Here is a 15,884-nt window from a genome sequence, read left to right on the forward strand (position 1 = left end):
GACAAATCAGCCTGACGGAGGGAGGGGATGTCACTCACTACCTCCAGGCAAGCTCAGGTGCTGCTCTGGGCTTTGCTCTGGTCCTTGGGTCCTGCAGGACTCAGGTGACACTTTTCATTGCTGTGGCTCCAGCAATGGCCCTTCTCTTACAGACCCCCACAGCTCTGCTTCTCCACAGCCTGTCCTGAAACACTTCCCCCTGCACACCCTTCCGCCACCCTACTACTTCAGCAGCCTTTCCTAAGCCCCATTTCCCACACTGTCACAGCTCTCCATATGCTGTTGCAATTCCCTTTTCCCCATATTTTCATCCTTCCCCTCCTACAGCAGACATTCCCTGCTAGTTTCAGCAAGCCCCTTGCCGTTTCTGCTGTGCTGCTGCTGCTCTGGGGGGTTATTGTGTTTTGCACCCCTGGACTTCTGTCCAGAGACAAGCAGAGGATGTGAACTGGATGGCTGGAGCACTGAAAAGGTGACAGTGGTGCTCCCAGAGATCTGACAAGGGGATTTTTTCGGCCTCCATTTGAGACTCACATTTGAGGCACACAGTGTGGGGGAGACAAGCTTGTGTCTCAAATCAGCTGCAGCAGGTAGTGCCTGCTGCTTTCTGCCTGCTCCTCAGAGAAACACTGACCTCCATCCCCCCTCTTTCTTGCCTCACTTTTGAATTTCAGTTTTGCTCTGAGATGTCTGCTCTCCAGTCTCTTTCATATGGTTTCTAAAATGATAATACAGGCTGAGCTGGAGGAACAGCCCCAGAAAGAATCAGTCTCACATCTCCATCCTCAGATTTTCCTGAGGATCAGGATCCTGCCTGGAGTATTTCTGGACACAGGGTGATGGATTCTCAAAAATTCCCTTTCACCATTAGGGCCTTGACTTTTCTGCTGCCACCTTTACTGTAAGGCAGAGGTTAACCCAGAGGTGCTGCAGCAGAAAGCTTTGCACGTTGCAGCAACCAGGACAAACCTTTGATACCTGAGGACTGATCCAACTGCTGCCTTCAAAAGGCTCTTGCCATCACACAAGCTTCTGCCACAGTAATAATGCAGCAGCTCAGAGATGGTTTTGTCTGTGCAGCATCGCTCTTGTCGAGAATAAGACGCACTTGGGACCTATTACAGTCCCTGGCAATTAGACTGAGTGCAGCATCTCCAAAATGCCATTGTCCGTGCAAATTAATTAATCCTGTGCCCCTGGGACAAGGGTTGTTCCCAATCTAGCTGAGTGTGCTGGCAGTCCTGGGCTGCTGGGGACAGGAGAGGGGGCTGAGGCCACCTTTCACCTGGGCAACTCCATTCCTGGAAGCCAAATGACTTCCAGAGGCCACACACCAAGTGTGTGGCACTGGAGTTCAACCAAAGCCTGGCTGAAGGCAGCAGGCCACAATATCTCTTTCCATACTGTAATTGTTGGTGTGTTTTAATAAATTCCTGCAGGGACACATGCCATATAGAACATGTAAGTCAAACAAACTGGAAAGCAGCACTGCCATTTATACTGGAAGGGTGGGCATGTTAAATCCCTTTTTCCACAAATGCCCTTGCAGTCAATCAGTTTTGGAGCAGTGCAGCTGGTTGTCAGGTGCTTTGCTGGTGCTGTGCTCTCAATGACTCTCTGTGCTAGGGGATGTTCTTGAAAGTTATGCTAAAATAGAGCAAGCAGCTTTGGAAAAGAGAGGGGTGTACCCAAATAGCTGAAGTGAATGAGTTCATTCTATGTACCAGGGAAATGCACAGCGGGCAAAGAGTGGCCAAAATCATAGGCCAGGTACTTCCAAAATGTTCTTGGCTGGCTCCACAAGCAGGTGTAAATCTGCTGGATGCATTAAAAGCCAGTGCAGTTCAGATGCAGAGTGAGAGCCTTTGAGGAGTCCTGGAGGAGACAGCCTGGGCTGGAGGAGAGCCTGACTCCTGCTCATTAAAAGAGCTGTGCCTGGAAGATGCTTGGCTCTGTAGGAGAACTGGCAGTGCTTTCTGCAGGGAAAGGTGGGCACCATCTTCTGAAAGCAGGTATAAAGCTCAGACACACTCCCCAAATATGCACAAGGCATCCTGGGCACTGGCACTGATCAGCATCATGGAGTAAAAGGACTATGAGGAAAACATGAAATGGAGGTGATGAGAAAATTAGGCAGCTCTTTGTTGTCAAAATGTCTTTCACAGGCTCTGTTCTAAGGAATATCCCATTGTGGCTGCTGAGCTGGAAGGCCCCCTCCTTTTCCACAGCCCTCACTCCAGTTTCTCAGGACTCCTCACCTGGGAGAGCAGAGTCCCAGGGTTTTATCCTGGCTACAAATGATGTGGGAACATGATCAGTCCCTGTTGATACTCTTTAGGGTAAAACACCTCGGTTTCCAATTCACTTCCACTGCCCTCCAGCTTGGCTTGAGGGTGTTTGAGCAAGGGGAGATAGGAGCCGAAGCACCCAATCTAAATCTCGTGGGATTTTGGTAAAATTTAGTTTTCTTTACTCGTTTTTTGAACCGTAAAGATTTACATTGCATTCAGTCATGTAGCTACACAAATTAAAAACTCAGCTTGGCAGAAATCACCCCAGAGTCCTTTGTTGGCATCTTTCCTGGAATGCCAGCTGTTCCAGCGAAGCAGAGAGGCCAGGCTCCGCCGATTTCCCTGGCCTTGCAGATACCTGCTCCAGATTTGTTTTTTGAAGAAATAATTTAACATACAGGTGGTTTTTGGGTTGAAAGTCACTGGTTTTTTTTTGTAGATTGCCAAGACGGATGCAACTTCAGGTCCGGATCCGGTGAGCATGAGGGAGCTGAACTCCTCTTCTAGCAAAAAGGTATGAAGTTCACCTCTGAATTCAGTGGAAGGTATTTTGGGACGGGAATTAACCCAAGGACTGTTTTCCTCTGAACTGCAGTTCAAATGGACAAAGTTCTGTATCAAGAATGGTGATTAGCAGAACTGATTTTGTTATGGCAAAAACCCCCCAAAACACAGCAATGCGAAGTGCCAACATCAAAGCCTGTGAACATTTTCTACTTTTGCATGTTGGAAGTTATATATATTTTTAAATGTTAGACATTTAAAGGGTTTGCAGATTCTTGATATAGAGCAGAACACAGTGAATTGCTTTGGATTCATAGGACAGCACTCCCCCATAATGCCACCATAAATTAATTGGATGCATAAGCAATACCTCTGTCTGAAAGTTGTGTTTTTGCTTCCCTGAAATGCACTTGGAATTACTGAGGCATATTGAGTGACTCCCTTTACTGAAAGCTTCTATCACACAACATATATGCCAGAAAATCAGCCCTAAGTGAGAGAGAGGTTAAGGGGGGAGCATGAGAGATAACAGTGATAAATTGAAAGAGGGAAGGTTCTAACTGACAAAAGAGATTAAAAAAAAAGGTAGTGATTCACCATAAGATCTGTCCATATCAGAAGTTTCACAGAGAGGCTGCATTTGGAGTGTTGGCCTGGACAAAGCCTTGGGCAACCTGGGCTGAATTCACTGTTTTTCCTGCTCTGAGCAGGAGGCTGGAACAGAAATCTCCTGATGTCCCTTCAGTCTGAACTGCTCTGTCCTTCTGTGAGAATTTGCCATCAGCTGGCTTTTGCCATTTTAAAACAAATGGCCTGGTTCCCAGATTTCTATTACCAGGAGCTCAGCTTTTCCAAACAAATCACCATTTTTGGCAGAAGGGGTGAGAGCCAATCTTCACCAGGTGACCCTCACTGTACTCCTACACACCTCTCCACTGCTCTGCCACTCCTTTTGAGCTCAAAATTTTTGGTGCATGTAGTAGGTTAACCCGGAGCAGGTCAGCTGTGTGTATCTATCCCATGCCCAGGTTTATCCCAGGAGCCTGTGAGGCCTTGCAACCACCTCCTTGACTCGATGGACAGTAGGTGGACCAGGGTGAACCTCAGCAAGCTGCTTGGGTGGAGAGGTCAGGAGACTGAGCAGGCAGCTTGTTCTCCACCACCCATCTGCAGCCTCCACTCCCCTGAAATGGAGGGGGAACCAGTGCAGGTGCTGCTCTGACTCCCTTCAACAGGCACAAGGCTCTTGCAGCAGCTGCTGCTGAGCCATGGAGTAACCACTCAAGTCCTCTCCCTATTTTCTGTGCTGGTCTCTGCTCAGTTTTTCACTCTGAATTAAACATGCTGCATTTGGCAGAATAACAGGCAAGCAACCGGTTGCGATCTAAATATTTGATTCTGGTCACCACTGCCATCACCTTATTGTTGCTGTGGAATGAAGATGTGGGTGAATTCCAGCAGGGAGTTTACAGTCTACCTCTGTGTTAGTAATTGCTGATTTGATTTCCAGGTGTCCTGCAGCTGAGTACTCTCACTTCACATTGATGTAAGATTTCCATCTTTCCTTGGAAGTTAATTGTGTAACATGCAAACAAGAAATCAGCCATGAAAACATGGAAATTCCCAGGTCTTCATTTCCTCTCTTTTGTTCAAAGTTCTATTGGAAAGGTGGGGTTGGTTAAGTACAGCTGGGACAATATGTCCAATGTGGATTTGTGCAAGCTGAAGCCAATGTGCAAAGAAAAAACAGGTTAATTGGCAAGACTTTGATTCTGAGTGCCACAGTACAAGGTCCTGGGGGAAGGAAGATGCACAATTTTCAGTCTCTTTCTGTTCTTCATGCTTATGCAAAAACCCTGTGCCACACACCAGCAGAACTGATCAGGGTGAGGCCATTTCATGCCAGAAATGTTCGACATAACAGTTTTTAAAAGAAGGAAAATTTCTGTCCACCCAGACCACGTAAATATTTTGCAGTGCTTGCTGTCTCTTCCTCACAGATAAGAACCCTTCCTTCAGTGTACAGCACTGTCAGTACAACCACAATGTCAAGAAGATATCGTGAGAAGTGCACAGCAAAATGGCATAAAATTATTTTTTCGTTCCTCAGGATACTTCTTCCCACTGGAGCTATCTATCACCTTTAAAGTGACACTATGATTTTAATGAATGCTTTCTTGCCTTTGGGGCTTCTTTGGGTAGAAAGGCAGGTACAGGATTAAACAGGAGAAGGTCCTTGATGTTGATAGAAATGATGGCTTCCAAACCTGAAATCCACTTGAGCAGCCTGGCACAGCCAGAGGGGCTGCACCAGGTCCCACTCCTAATGCTGTGTGAGGGCAAGCAGAGGGCTCAGAAAGCTGACCCATCCCAGAGGCACTTTAGGCAGACCACTGCAAATAGACATTGGCTTGGACACACAGCAGGGACACACAGCCAAAAAGTAGCTGTTCCCTGCTGAGCCCCAGTGCTGTCCCAGATAGAAACCTGGGCCAGGTTTCTCCCCGCGCGCCCGCTCTGCTCCTCTGCCACCCCCCACGGCTCCAGCAGAAGTGCTCTCTCTGAGGCCAGCTTTGTGTTGTGCTTGGCACGCAATGAGGCCCTGAAAATAATCTCTTGTATTAGCTGAAACCCTCTCATGCCAACTTCGTGATCCCTCTGACATATTTGCTGCCAGCTTTTGGTGCCAGTGTGTTGGCCCGTGGCTCAAAGCAGTTACATTTTTAATGCTGCACAATGCGTTACCTTCTCCCTGTGCATCCCTCTCTAGTGGATGAGCAGGACTCGGGGAATTTGGCTGGAGCATCGTTTTCCCCAGTAAAGACTGGGGACTGATGGAGAAAATGATCTGTGGTCCCCCACAGTGTGTACCAAAATGGCATGTGGTAAGTCTCATTCTGATTTCCAAAATGCTGGATAACAGCCAGCGTCTCTGCTCCTCCAGCCCCATACAAACTCTTCGGGACTGTCAGCACTCCAAGCCCTTATTTGAACAATTCACTGAAGAACTGGAAGGGATAAGGTGATCTAAAACCACAGTGAAATTCTCTGAAAACCCCAGGAAGGTTATTGGATTTTTTTACCACATTAAGCAAAAGCTCCAGTCCATAGAAAAACAGTAGCAAAGCATTAAAGAGAATTGAACAGCCATCCTTATAAAAAATAACCTTATAATCATAATCAGCTGAGCACACCTTGAATTAAAACCTGAGTAGGTGTAGGAAAACAAATGTTTAAATGTCCTTCTGTAACCTCCTTCTTCCAGGCGCCGATTTTCACTCCATCTTTAGAGAAGCCAGGCGTTTTGCCTAGTTGGGCTTTGCTGGGCATTGACAGAGGTCCAGGCAGGAATCCAGTGTGGACCAGCAAAAAAGGCCCTTTAGTAGTTGGGAGGTAGAAAATGGTTCCAGTGCTGTGATGGAGAGCGATTGCAAGGCAGTGAACCAGACTTTGCTTTGTCCTGCAGAGCTTTAGTGCCCACCAGGCTGTGCCACAGGGTGCCAGCCCTCAGCCTGCCAGGCAGTCTAGGACCTCAGGGGCAGCAACAATTGCTGAAAGAGCAAGATTTGTAATAGCAACAGCAAAACTCGAAGCAACAGAAGGGAGGAAAGCATCACAACGGTGAAAAATAGAAGGTGGCCACAGCTATGGCACAAAGCCGTGAGGAGCCTCAGTGACCACACAGCGTTGGACACGCACCTGCAGAGCAACCCGAGCCACTCATCAGCTGCAAAATGGAACAGCATCTGTGCTTTTCTTCAGCTCAGACTGCCTTCTTGTATTCGAGCCCATCACTGAGTATTTGGCTGCAATGGATTAAATATCTCAGGTGGCATTTCACTGATGCGACAAAAACAGTGAGAGGTACCCAGTGCTGGAAAAATTCTTCTGACTCAGCATCTCAGCTGTCCTCCATAGTGTTGGTATTTTTCTATCAATTACCATTTGGTCTCCTAAATTAAGAGATCAATCTCAATTTTGTCCCCAGATGGGGAAATTTTGCTGTTTCCATTTTGTCTACAAAATAAAAGCAAACTGTAATTTATTTTTTGTGGACAAAATGAGTTTGGGTTCTTTCGCTTTTCTTTTGGCATTCCTTCCTGTTGACAGCATGATTTGCACAAAATTACATTCTGTTGATAAAAATGTGCTGAAATGTCTTTCGGTTTCATTGACTGAATGATTTGCAGTAAGAGGTTTGACAAAATGCATGTTGTCGACAGAATGAAATGGGGCAGGAGGAAGAAAGAATATACTTCAGACATATGGAGCGAGCAGTTACACACTCACTGGGTTTGTTAAAAACCCTGCTCAGAGTCTATCAGAAAGAATTGTGTGTGATTCAGACAAGACAATAGTTACTTTGGAAAATTTCATTTGCACAGATACATCTGGCGGTGGGGAAAGGCATAATGAAAGTTAACGGGTGCAGAGTTTGGCCAGAGATCATTGCAAGTGCTGTTCTGCTTCTTTAGATGTCTTTCTATCCAAATAAATTTCCTCCATTAAGTTTACAGATTTCCTCATGCAGCTTTTAAGGGAATACTTGTACTGGAAATAAATGAGACAGGGAAAAGAAGTATGTTAAAATTTATGAAAACATCTGTTGGAAGTTCTGAGAAAGATGCTTTTGTTTTAATCATTTAAGCAAGACTGATGGATTTTATCAGAGCTAAGTACTGAAGAGTCCCAAATGGGCTCTTTATCCCAAAGGCGAAGCACTTGAGCATATGCCTAATTTTAAGCATGTGAATAATGGCCTCGTTGACTCCAGTGGTAAACTCAATTGATACAAGCCAGTGTGCTGGATTCTAAAATACTTTGGATTAGTGTTAAAATCTTGACCAAATTGTACCAAAAATTAATCTTGAACGTAACCTCACAAAATTATTATAGTTAGGACCAAGTGTTTTTGGTAGAATAAATCACATTAAGTATCCGCATCTTGTTTTTATACTAGGAGACAACATTAGGATAAAAAGACAGTTGCTGATAAAACAAGGTGAATATTCATTTATTAAATGAGATTGATTTGATAAGCCTTGAGTGACATAGAGAGCATTAACCTGGTGGGTAAGGAAAAATCTTGTCTGCAGTGATATTGCTTCATGTTATCCAAACTTGTTTGTTACATAATGTATTTACAGCTTTAAGTCAATTCTGAAAAGAACTTTAGCACCTTTTTTTCCCCTTAGCTGTTTTCTCACAGCAGCATCCTTTTGTTGAGCAGCAAGTCTGGCTGTCAGTGAGAGAGGAGGAGGAAGAACAAGAGTCAGATCTGTGCTCCCTTTCAAGAGTGGTTCTGTAGGTGTGGTAATGAGCTGTGGCTTCTTCTGGGAAATTTGGGCTGTGAATTGAGTTGTAGATGGTGTTATGTTTCCATTGCAATGTCCAGCTCAATTTTCTGTAAAGGTTGCTATGGGTATCAGAATATGGTGCCAAAATACCCTAAAACACTATTCCAGACAATTATTATCATTTCAGGATGTAAATGCCTTGATTCCACCCCCACACTAGAAATCCCACTGGCAGGAGCTGGATCAGGGGGATAAACAATCGCTCTCCATGTGCACACACTCAGTTCATCTCACTCTGCTGTCAAAACCGATTGCATTCTCCTGTTCAAACAACAAATGTATCAAACCAGAGGAAGAGCCTGTGAAAAATGCTGCTTGCATGGGGACAAGCTCCTTGTGGCTGGCTGTGCTGGGGCACTGCAGGAGCTGGGGAGCAAAGTGGGCTGCAGTGGGCAGGCTGGAGGAAGGGAGAGTCCAGAATGTGCCTCGGATTAGAGGAGAGTTTCAATTGCTCTGGGGTTTGTGGTTCTTAAAAGGGCTGATTTTTGGGAGTTGCAGCCTGACAGCGTGCTTAACCTGGAAGCTGGCGGAATGAGCTGTGGAGGGATCAGTTGTGTGAGCTCAAAGCACCTTCAGGGCACTATCAGCTCTCCTGTTCTGATGAGGAGGTAAATGCTCGTGGTCTTGTTAGACAGGCATTATTCAGGCACCCAAATTCTCTCATGCTTGACTCATTCCACACTTGCACCTGGTGGCTACTGGTTCCTAATTTTGGAAAGCCTTAATATATACTGCACATGTCCCTTTTGAATGGAAATGCTGTTTAATGGTGTTTAACAGTGAAAGAGTCACAGCTGGAAAAGAAAATGTTTTACAGAAATTTTGGAAATTGGTTTTTGTTTAGCCATGAAAAAGTTTTTCTATCTATCTAAAATGATATCACTCTTTTAGCTCTTAAGGAGTAATTGTCATGCAATTAACCAAGAGCTGGGAGTGCAGACTTGTCTTCAAACCTAGCAGGGGATGCTATTTTATGTTATGAGATGGGCACATCTTTCCACTCAAAATTTGCATGTGTTTAGGGCTGGCCCTACATGTTGGGCAAGATGTGGGTCTCTGTCTCAGGAAAACAACAGTCCAGGTAGATTTCTGTCCATGAGCTCAAGAAAAAGTCAGCTGGAAGGAGGATACAGTGCAGGTACTATTGTCAAGTACATTTTCTAGAAGGAAATTTGCATGGGGAAAAAAAACCACTCAAAAAAAGCTTGGCTTTTTCAAAGTCATGGAAAGAAACAGGAGTAGTAGGATTGAAATGAAATAGAGAACTTGGGTCAAATTACTTCAGAGCATATAAGCTATAAGCTGCCAAAAGAAGTCCATCAAAGCAAAATTTACACTTGAATTTAAAACACAGCCAGGCAGATTTTTCTGCAAGAGGAAGAACTGTGAGTACAGTAACCAAGCACAGAGCTGGCACTTCTTTAACCATAGAAAAAGGTAGAGTCTGTCAGAGAATTTTCTGATTCTGTTTCTATTATTTGGGAGTAAAGCAGATGACAAATCTGTTTGTTCAGAGTGTTGACACAATACACTTTTATCACTTTTTGTCAACAGAACATAATTGTGTTCAGATTACTCTGTCGCAGGGGAATAGCCATAAGATCCTGCTGTCCATAAAAATAAATGTCATGTTCTATTTCTGGGAAAACCAGAGGGAAATAGGAAAAGCTATGCAAGAAAAGAAAAACCTTGGACAAACTCTATTCTTTGGACAGAGTTTTAGTTACGCAGACACTGTGATGATGCAGCAGTTGTTCACCCAAGCCTGACACCCTCCTGTGCTTCTGTTTTTTTCTCCTTGCCACCCCATCCCACTGAACCCAAACACTTCAGTGCTCTGTTCCCAAAATCTTCTGTAAGTGATGCCAGCTATGGGTCATGAGCAGCATGTCAACAGCAGAGATGGCAGAAACCCACTGAGGAGGGAGGGCAATGCTCTTCAGGGCTCGGGGGTAGTCAGGGAGTGGAGCAGTGAGGCTGAGATGACAGGGAGGTCTCCAGTTTGATCAGCCTGACTGCCTTTGTTGTTGAATTTCAGGGGTCACGTTCCCAAAAACCTGAAGTACAGCCCCTTGGGGAGATGGCAGTTGTGGGCTATCCGTTTCTCTCTCCCAAGCTGGACCCTCTCTGCCTGTGGAAGGGAAGACACAAAATCGCGCCATGCTCTGCTCCTCCAGAAAATCATTCCACCTGAGGCATTCATTTCCCAGACAAAATGCAAACTCAGCTGCAGGAACATGTCACATTTTTCAAGATTAAGTAAAGCAAGAACTAGTATTTTTAATAAAGCTGTTGGAAATATTCAGTTGGCTCCATTCTAATGGAAATAAAACTCTGCCCATCCATCATCTTTCCTTGCGACACTCTGGAGACAGCTGTGAGTGGAAGTCTGAGGGCTGAAGGGGTTTCAGGCAGGTACTGGTGTTTGTGCACAGCAGACAAACGGGATTACTCAGTGTTGGGAGGAACCAGTGACACTTTGGGCTCCCTCGTGGTCCAACACAGGTGCAGTCCCTCCCGATTTCCTGTAGTAATTACAGAATGAATCACAGCAATGAATTCAGTTATAAAAATAGAAACATATTCTTCACAGGGAAGAAACAAACAGAAAAACAAAGTCCGTTGTCAAAATCCAAATTTCCTCTCCCTTGTCCCAAATTTTATTTTCTCATAAAGTCATGTCACATCTCACACCTTCCCATTAGTTTTTGACATGCTGCTTTACCAAGAGAGAGACCCAGAGGGGATGGGGGATGTAGGAGTCTTAAAAAAGAAATAATTAATCTCCACTGAGAGTAACATGCTGCCACATATCACTCAGCATTGCATCAATAGCCTGATGGAGTCAGGAGAGGTGACTGAGAAGGAAACAGGAACTGGCTCTTGATGTTTGATGATGAAAACGGAGATATTTAAAATCTCCAGTGCCCATGTGCTATGTATGCAGTCTGCTCAGAGGCATCCAGCGTGATTACAGCACCCAGACAGACGAGTGTCATCTTCAGGGCTGGTGGTGCCACTTTTATGGCAATTTAGCAAACGATCCCATAGAGATGGAAACGCTGATTAGTTAACACACAAAGCTTTCATGTACTCTGCTCATGCAAAGCTTTGAACTTCTGGAAGCTGTCCTACTGAGGAAATATCTATCCTGCAGGTAGCTGTGATTGCATTGCTGTCACTACTTAGAGTGACACTGTGTGTAAGCTTTGTGCAGGAGCCTGAGTGTCGCCAGTCTGGAGGGGCAGCTGCATCTCAGATGCAGAGAAGGTGCTCATTAAAGCAAGAGGCTGTTGGGAGAAAGCATCAGCCATCGTCCTCTAATTGCTGTCATCTTTGGAAAGGTGGGGCTGATATCATATCTAAGCCTGAAACCCAAGAGGACTGCAGTTTTGTTTTGAGTTTTCACTTCTGCAGCCCAAAAAGGCTGAGATCCAGAGTGAGAACTGACCCTGGCAACTTCCCACAGGTGAGCTGTGAGCAGGAGCACAAACAGACTGTCCTTTCTATATTACCCAGCCTAACTCTCCTTCCTGACCCTGCCCATTTCTCTTCTACAGTAGCCTCACATGGTGGTGGAGCCTTCTGTGTCATTTTTCAGCTCACCCAGGTACACTGAAGCTGTTTAGAAAGGGAACTATTTTTTGCTTGCAGAACTGGAGCAAGATAGAAAAAGTACAAAACCCACCCAAAAGCCCCAAAACCAGAATGAGAAAATGCTGGAGATGTGAAACACTGTTCATGGCTCTAAAGGGTTTGCAGGAGGCACAGAGCCATAACAGGGAGGACAGGAGGCTGCAAGCCACTGCTTCCAATATTTTGCTCTAACTGACCAGGACCCTTGCCCTGTCTATCTCAGAACACTCCTGTCCAGTGCCAGCACCCAACCTTGGAGCTTCTCTCTGTGATCTACAGCCAGATTAATTTTTTGGTTTGATTGTTTCTTCACCATTTCCATCAGCTGCAAAGCAAATAGTGTAATTTCCCCTTAGTTTGGGTTCTGGGATATTTATATGAAAGGATGGGGAAATGCCATATGCACAGCTAGGTACCCAGAGGAATGCCACTAGTGGTAGGGATTCAGAGAGAGAGGAGCTGGGAATTAAACTGGTGTTTCAAAGAGGGAAGGGGATGAGGTGTCATTTGGTCACAGCTGTTCAGGAGCCCAGAGGAAGCTCAGGTGGAGCAGGCAGGAGGGAGGCACCAAAACATGTTTTCATCTTTGCTTCTGGAGAGTCTGAATGGGACCACAGTGGAGTAGCAGCAACAGATGTTCACTCAAACCACTATGTCAACATCCAAAAAATCAGTATGACAGGGAGGTGTCACCCCCTGAAGTATCATATTTGACAGAGCGGCCCTGGAGCAGGTGGGGAGCTTCAGATGATTGTTTTTGCTCCATGATGGGTGAGCAGTGTCCAGTCTCAGGAGGTGCATTCACAGGGACAGGCTGCCATCTGATCCTGATGAATTGTGGCTGAGCCTTAGCTGTAGCTGAAGCCCTCAAACTGACACAGGGCTGAAGTGTCATTTGGTGGATTGTGGCAGCTCAACCAAGAGGAAAAAGCCTATGGAGTTTTGAGAGTACAACAGCATCACTGGTGTATATTGAGGATAAAAAAGAAACATTCCTCATCTCTGGCTTTGTTACCGAAAAGGGGAAACTTTCCTTTTAATTCATGGAATAAATATCCCTGACTTTCCGTTAAGTTTAACTTACTGGAAATTTTAAAACACAATTCTAACTCAAAGCTGCTGAGCTCAGTGCCTTATTTTTGCATAATCATTGGTGCCAAGTGCTAAAATACAGCACTTCGAAAAAAATTAGGGGCTTTGAAAATAGTACACTGACATCTCTCTCCAATTTTACACTCACCATTGTCCTCATCACCTGATCTCTCTCTTTATTAAAATACAGTTATTAGTTGTGCCTACTTGGTATGAAGCACAACTTCTCTTTATGAAGGCACCAGTGCAAAAGAGAAGGTAAATGGGGAGAGAGAAGGAACTAATAAATGATTCTGCTTGACACCTGGGCTAGTAATACAAATGTCAACACAGCCACAATTCAGTGAGACACTTACGTATGTGCTTATACTTAAACAAGTGTTTAAGTCTGTTCAGATTCAGCTTCCTGCCAAGGACACACTTCACTTGCTGGACATATGTGACTTAAGAATATGCTAAGTGTTTCAGTGATTTGGTACCAGACCAATAAATGCCCTTCCCAAGTAGCTGACTAAGTGTGTGCAGTTATTTCTCAGATAAAGGGTGTTCACAACTGCATGGTTTGGTTGCTGTGCTATCAGCCCTGCTGATCTTCAAGGGTGGCATTGATTGAAGGATGCTGAGGGATAGAAGGAGTCTCTGATAGTGTGTCTCTGCATTTATCTGCCTAGATTTCTTTTTGTGAGCCCTGGCAAACTTGCTTTGATATCTGAAAAGAAAATCAGCAGCCCTGCCAATTTGTGAGTTATGGATGGGAATGGAGTGTTCTGCCACGATGTCACGAATGCTGTGGTGAGGCAGAGAGAAACATGAGCTGGACGTGTCAAACAAAGGTGTGAACATCTTCAGACGAGGTCTGGCATTTCAGTAAGCACCTGTCCAATGAAGATAACAAGGATCTCTGTGAGTTTTCCAGGTGTTTATGACTTTGATGCTCTGGAAGAGAACATAAGGCCTGCCTTTCATGCTGCAAAGCAAAGGGATGCTCTGGAGCTGTTCCTGAGAACTCGAGGATGACTTTGGAGAATTATGGAACCCCCTGGGATCGTACAGTGTTGCAGATGACATTGCTTTGCTTGTGGAAGTCACCCCAAGCTGTGCCTTTTACATCTCTTTTCCCCTCCAGTGACCACATATGTGGCCTCAGTGCAGAGTGTGCAGAGGGCCCTGTTGGGCAACTGTCGGTGATCCTGCTGCCTTTTAAACACCACAGAGGAGTGTGGGGATGCAGAGTAAATGAGTCCAGCTCACCACAGCCTTTAGGAAGCTAATTGGCTACTAAGCTTTTGAAGGGTCAAATGCATTAACATCTAGCCCCACTCTGCTCTTTGAACAGCCAGTGGTCAGGAGCAAGTCTGATTAGCAGGGCTCTTTGCTGTCTTCCAGCTCTGATGTTAACTCATGACTGACCTTTTGCTGCTGTTTGTGTGTGGAGTGCAGGGCCAAAGACACAGTCCCCAGAAATAGCTCACAGAGTTAAAGGCTGTGCTCAATACAAAGTGCATGTTGTTTTTAAAGTAAATAATTAGGGCTGACTTGGTGGATCTGCATTTTACTTAGAGTTTCAAGCAGATGAAAGGCATGGGATTTGATTTTCAACCCTTCTTTCAGCCATAGAGAAACTTAAATACAGGTGCATTTATATCCAGGCTTCTTCAGTCTGTCAATGGCTGAAAATCCATCAGGATTATTTTTGAAGGATTTATTTTTCACAGTTGCAGACTTTCTTGCTGAATGATGCATTACAGATCAATCCTGTAGTGTCAGAAAAGTCCCCTAACTTAACTGGACAGACTCCATTAGCAACAAGAGGTGAAATTATTCACTTGGGTGTTTTCTAAAGAGATGTCAGAAAATCTAAATTGGATCCAGGAATGCTGCTTATTATTTTGATTTTGAGAACTATTTCTTGTGGCCTGCCTGCAACTGCCTGAACTTCTGTCTTGAACATTCCCCAGAACTCACAAAGTTATTTAATATTTAAATACAAGCTAAGAGCGGGAAACTCTTAAAATTCCCCAACGCTCTCCTCTAAAAATAAAGATCCATTAGTTCATCCTTGATAAATAATTCTTAATTGTTCCCTCAGGTGAAATTGGGCTCCTAACTTCTATCTCCTTGAGTTTCCTTCTCGGTTTTCTTTGTGGGTGCAGCATTTTTGTGTTCTTCTGGCAGTGACATTCAAGGGTTAAAGCCAAACTTTGTGAAGCCATGTGGAGGGCGATGCTGGCTGTGATGTAATTCACATAATAGCCTGGAATGACCCCCATCCACTCATGGTGACTCCTGTTTGTTTTGGACAGTGCCTAGAGCTCCATTTTCCCCCTTCTGTCTGGAAGATATCTTGCACATCCTCCCTGTTTATGATCATACCCGCCTCTGATGTTTCCTTTTTAGCATTGTTATCCATCTTCTGGCTTAGACATAAACTCAAGACCCTGAATGCTCCTAGTCACTGAAGATCTGATGGCACTTTTGACAAAAGGAGATGACTAACCTCCATGGCCTGGCCACGGGCCAACCTGGCTATTTGCACTCTGCCTACCAGAAATTCCTCCTGCCCTTTCAATGGTCATGTTGTTTTTCACTTTCTGTCCCAAGAAGCCACTGAATAGATGCTGTTTTTCACTCCCTGCTACAGTTCAGCAGTAAATGGCACTTTAGGCTGGTAGCACTTTCTTCTGCTGGTAAAATGTGCTGGGTCCTGGAGGCATGTGGAGGTGCTACAGTTTGATTTCCAGGAATGGTCCCCAGTTGTTCCATGCCTTGCTGTGGAAGGATCCTGTGCCAATTCCCCATTTCTCCTTACTAGCTATTATTATCTCTAGCTATTCTTATCTTAATAACATTTTATGGAATGATTCCAGTATTTATTCTGTTTCCCATCTTTCTTTTCTGGTGGCCTTTTGAAAGAGGTGCTGGGGAAGGTGCTCAGCTGCTGTGAAACAGCCCATGGACAGAGAGCTCAGAGTTCTGTGCACTTCCAGCTGAGAGAAACCCAGCC

This window comes from Aphelocoma coerulescens, chromosome 14 (genome assembly GCF_041296385.1).
Source record: "Aphelocoma coerulescens isolate FSJ_1873_10779 chromosome 14, UR_Acoe_1.0, whole genome shotgun sequence".
Taxonomy (NCBI): domain Eukaryota; kingdom Metazoa; phylum Chordata; class Aves; order Passeriformes; family Corvidae; genus Aphelocoma; species Aphelocoma coerulescens.